Raw genomic sequence first — 6,000 nt, forward strand, 5'->3', positions numbered from 1 at the left:
CAACTGCTGTGGTCATAAGTCCCCTAGAACTTAGAACTACTTAAACCTAACTAATCTAAGGACAGCACACAACACCCAGCCATCACGAGGCAGAGAAAATCCCTGACCCCGCCGGGAATCGAACCCGGGAACCCGGGCGTGGGGAGGGAGAACGCTACCGCACGACCACGAGATGCGGGCAAAATCATCATGAAAAACCAAAATACCAAAAGTATAAAACCCAAAAAATGCTTACCATGGAAAGAAAACGAATCGTGCACCGCTCCCTCCTCCCGCCCTGTGGTGCAACAGATGTCCCTTTCTCCAAAAATGTACTCAATGGGATCGTAATGTTGCAACCACACAGAAGTTGACCTGCTGTGAGGAAAAAACGAGATAGTACATTTCAAACATGAAAAAGGTCATTTTAAAACCAGCATGAAAAACAAAAATTCCAAACGCATAAAACACAAAAAAATTCTTACCATGGAAAGAAAACGTATTGTGCACCGCTCCCTCCTCCCGCCCTGTGGTGCAACAGATGTCCCTTTCTCCAAAAATGTACTCAATGGGACCGTAATGTTGCAACCACACACAAGTTGAGCTGCTGTGAGGAAAAAACGACTTAGCACATTTCAAACATGAAAAAGGTCAATTTAAAGTCAACATGAAAAACCAAAATTCCAAAAGTATGCAACACAAAAAAATGCTTACCCTGGAAAGAAAACGTATCGTGCACCGCTCCCTCCTCCGGCTCTGTGGTGCAACAGATTTCCCTTTCTCCAAAAATGTACTCAATGGCACTGTAATGTTGCAACCACACACAAGTTGACCTGCTGTGAGGAAAAAACGAGTTAGTACAATTCAAACATGAAAAATGTCATTTTAAAATCAACATGAAAAACCAAAATTCCAAACGTATAAAAAAAAAAATTCTTACCATGGAAAGAAATCGTATCGTGCACCGCTCTCTCCTCCCGCACTGTGGTGCAACAGGTGTCCCTTTCTACAAAAATGTACTCAATGGGACCGTAATGTTGCAACCACACACAAGTTGACCTGCTGTGGCGAAAAAACGAGTTAGTACATTTCAAACATGAAAAAGGTCATTTTAAAATCAACATGAAAAACCAATATACCAAAAGTATAATACCCAAAAAATGCTTACCATGGAAAGAAAACGTATCGTGCACCGCTCCCTCCTCCCGCCCTGTGGTGCAACAGATGTCCCTTTCTCCAAAAATGTACTCAATGGGACCGTAATGTTGCAACCACGCAGAAGTTGACATTCTGAGAGGAAAAAACGAGTTAGTACATTTCAAACATGAAAAAGGTCATTTTAAAATCAACATTTAGAACCAAAATTCCAAAATAATAAAACCCAAAAAATGCTTACCATGGAAAGAAAACGTACAGTGCACCGCTCCCTCCTCCCGCCCTGTGGTGCAACAGATGTCCCTTTCTCCAAAAATGTACTCAATGGGACCGTAATGTCGCAACCACACACAAGTTGACCTGCTGTGGCGAAAAAACGAGTTAGTACATTTCAAACATGAAAAAGGTCATTTTAAAATCAAACATGAAAAACCAAATTACCAAAAGTATAATACCCAAAAAATGCTTACCATGGAAAGAGAACGTATCGTGCACCGCTCCCTCCTCCCGCCCTGGGGTGTAACACATGTCCCTTTCTCAGAAAATGTTCACAATGGGACCGTAATGTTGCAACCACACACAAGTTGACCTGCTGTGAAAAAAAAGGATTGGTACATTTCAAACATGAAAAAGGTCATTTTAAAATCAACATGAAAAACCAAAATTCCAAAAGTATAAAACACAGAAAAATGCCTACCCTGGAAAGAAAACGTATCGTGCACCGCTCCCTCCTCCCGCACTATGGTGCAACAGATGTCTCTTTCTCCAAAAATGTACTCAATGTGACCGTAATGTTGCAACCACACACAAGTTGACCTGCTGTGAGGAAAAAACGAGTTACTACGTTTCAAACATGAAAAAGTCATTTTAAAATCAACGTTAAAAACCAAAATTCCAAAAGTATTAAACACAGAAGAATACTTACCCTGGAAAGAAAACGTATAAGGCACCGCTCCCTCCTCCCGCCCTGTGGTGCAACAGATGTCCCTTTCTCCAAAAATGTACTCAATGGGACCGTAATGTTGCAACCACACACAAGTTGACCTGCTGTGAGGAAAAAATAAGTTACTACGTTTCAGACATGAAAAAGTCATTTTAAAATCAACATTAAAAACCAAAATTCCAAAATTATAAAACACAAAAAAATGCTTACCATGGAAAGAAAACGTACCGTGCACCGTTTCCTCCTCCCGCCCTGTGGTGCAACAGATGTCCCTTTCTCCAAAAATGTACTCAATGGGACCATAATGTTGCAACCACACACAAGTTGACCTGCTGTGAGGAAAAAACGACTTAGCACATTTCAAACATGAAAAAGGTCAATTTAAAATCATCATGAAAAACCAAAATACCTAAAGTATAAAACCCAAAAAATGCTTACCATGGAAAGAAAACGAATCGTGCACCGCTCCCTCCTCCCGCCCTGTGGTGCAACAGATGTCCCTTTCTCCAAAAATGTACTCAATGGGACCGTAATGTTGCAACCACACACAAGTTGAGCTGCTGTGAGGAAAAAACGACTTAGCACATTTCAAACATGAAAAAGGTCAATTTAAAGTCAACATGAAAAACCAAAATTCCAAAAGTATGAAACACAAAAAAATGCTTACCCTCGAAACAAAACGTATCGTGCACCGCTCCCTCCTCCGGCTCTGTGGTGCAACAGATTTCCCTTTCTCCAAAAATGTACTCAATGGCACTGTAATGTTGCAACCACACACAAGTTGACCTGCTGTGAGGAAAAAACTAGTTAGTACAATTCAAACATGAAAAATGTCATTTTAAAATCAACATGAAAAATCAAAATTCCAAACGTATAAAACAAAAAAATTCTTACCATGGAAAGAAAACGTATCGTGCACCGCTCTCACCTCCCGCACTGTGTTGCAACAGATGTCCCTTTCTACAAAAATGTACTCAATGGGACCATAATGTTGCAACCACACACAAGTTGACCTGCTGTGGCGAAAAAACGAGTTAGTACATTTCAAACATGAAAAAGGTCATTTTAAAATCAACATGAAAAACCAATATACCAAAAGTATAATACCCAAAAAATGCTTTCCATGGAAAGAAAACGTATCGTGCACCGCTCCCTCCTCCCGCCCTGTGGTGCAACAGATGTCCCTTTCTCCAAAAATGTACTCAATGGGACCGTAATGTTGCAATCACATGCAAGTTGACCTGCTGTGAGGAAAAAACGAGTTAGTACATTTCAAACATGAAAAAGGTCATTTTAAAATCAACATTTAAAACCAAAATTCCAAAATAATAAAACACAAAAAATGCTTACCATGGAAAGAAAACGTACAGTGCACCACTCCCTCCTCCCGCCCTGTGGTGCAACAGATGTGCCTTTCTCCAAAAATGTAGTCAATGGGACCGTAATGTTGCAACCACACACAAGATGACCTGCTGTGAGCAAAAAAGGATTGGTACATTTCAAACATGGAAAAGGTCATTTTAAAATCAACATGAAAAACCAAAATTCCAAAAGTATAAAACACAGAAATATGCTTACCCTGGAAAGAAAACGTATCGTGCACCGCTCCCTCCTCCCGCACTGTGGTGCAACAGATGTCACTTTCTCCAAAAATGTACTCAATGTGGTCGTAATGTTGCAACCACACACAAGTTGACCTGCTGTGAGGAAAAAACGAGTTAGTACGTTTCAAACATGTAAAAGTCATTTTAAAATCAACATTAAAAACCAAAATTCCAAAAGCATAAAACACAAAAAAATGCTTACCATGGAAAAAAAACGTACCGTCCACCGCTCCCTCCTCCCACCCTGTGGTGCAACAGATGTCCCTTTCTCCAAAAACGTACTCAATGGGACCATAATGTTGCAACCACACACAAGTTGACCCGCTGTGAGGAAAAAACGAGTTAGTACATTTCAAACATGAAAAAGGTCATTTTAAAATCAACATGAAAAACCAAAATACCAAAAGTATAAAACCCACAAAATGCCTACCATGGAAAGAAAACATATCGTGCACCGCTCCCTCCTCCCGCCCTGTGGTGCAACAGATGTCCCTTTCTCCAAAAATGCTAACAATGGGACCGTAATGTTGCAAGCACACACAAGTTGAGCTGCTGTGAGGAAAAAACGAGTTAGTACATTTCAAACATGAAAAAGGTCATTTTAAAATCAACATTTAAAACCAAAATTCCAAAAGTATAAAACACAAAAAAATGCTTACAATGGAAAGAAAACGTACAGTGCACCGCTCCCTCCTTCCGCCCTGTGGTGCAACAGATGTCCCTTTCTCCAAAAATGTACTCAATGGGACCGTAATGTTGCAACCGCACACAAGTTGACCTGCTGTGAAGAAAAAACGAGTTAGTACATTTCAAACATGGAAAAGGTCATTTTAAAATCAACATGAAAAACCAAAATACCAAAGGTATAAAACACAAATAAATGCTTACCATGGAAAGAAAACGTATCGTGCACCGCTCCCTCCTACCGCCCTGTGGTGCAACAGATGTCCCGTTCTCCAAAAATGTACTCAATGGGACCGTAATGTTGCAACGACACAGAAGATGACCTGCTGTGAGGAAAAAACGAGTTAGTACATTTCAAACATGAGGAAGGTCATTTAAAAGTCAACATGAAAAACCAAAATTCCAAATGTATGTAACTCAAAGAAATGCTTACCCTGGAAGGAAAACGTATCGTGCACCGCTCCCTCTTCCTGACCTATGGTGCAACAGATGTCCCGTTCTCCAAAAATGTACTCAATGGGACCGTAATGTTGCAACCAGACACAAGTTGACCTGCTGAGATGAAAAAATGAGTTAATACATTTCAAACATGAAATAGGTCATTTTAAAATCAACATGAAAAACCAAAATACCAAAAGTATAAAACCCAAAAAATGCTTACCATGGAAAGAAAACGTATCGTGCACCGCTCCATCCTCCCGCCCTGTGGTGCAACTGATGTCCCTTTCTCCAAAAATGTTCTCAATGGGACCATAATGTTGCAACCACACACAAGTTGACGTGCTGTGAGCAAAAAACGAGTTAGTACCTTTCAAACAAGAAAAAGGTCATTTTAAAATCAACATGAAAAACCAAAATTCCAAAAGGATAAATCACAAAAAAATGCTTACCATGGAAAGAAAACGTATCGTGCACCGCTCCCTCCTCCCGCCCTGTGGTGCAACAGATGTCCCTTTCTCCAAAAATGTACTCAATGGGACCGTAATGTTGCAACCACACACAAGTTGACCTGCTGTGAGGAAAAAACGAATTAGTACTTTTCAAACATGAATAAGGTCATTTTAAAATCAACATGAAAAACCAAAATACCAAAATTATAAAACACAAAAAAATGCTTACCATGGAAAGAAAACGTATCGTGCACCTCTCCCTCCTCCCGCCCTGTGGTGTAACAGATGTCCCTTTCTCCAAAAATGTACTCAATGGGACCGTAATGTTGCAACAACACACAAGTTGACCTGCTGTGAGGAAAAAACGAGTTAGTACATTTCAAACATGAAAAATGTCATTTTAAAATCAACATGAAAAACCAAAATACCAAAAGTATAAAACACAAAACAAATGCTTACCATGGAAAGAAAATGTATCGCGCATAGCTCCCTCCGCCCGCCCTGTGGTGCAACAGATGTCCCTTTCTCCAAAAATGTACTCAATGGGACCGTAATGTTGCAACCACACACAAGTTGACCTGCTGTGACGAAAAAACAAGTTAGTACATTTCAAACATGAAAAAGGTCATTTTAAAATCAACATGAAAAACCAAAATACCAAAAGTAAAAAACACAAAAAAATGCTTACCATGGAAAGAAAACGTATTGTGCACCGCTCCCTCCTCCCGCCCTGTGGTGCAACAGA

This window comes from Schistocerca nitens, chromosome 5 (assembly GCF_023898315.1).
Source record: "Schistocerca nitens isolate TAMUIC-IGC-003100 chromosome 5, iqSchNite1.1, whole genome shotgun sequence".
NCBI classification, from domain to species: domain Eukaryota; kingdom Metazoa; phylum Arthropoda; class Insecta; order Orthoptera; family Acrididae; genus Schistocerca; species Schistocerca nitens.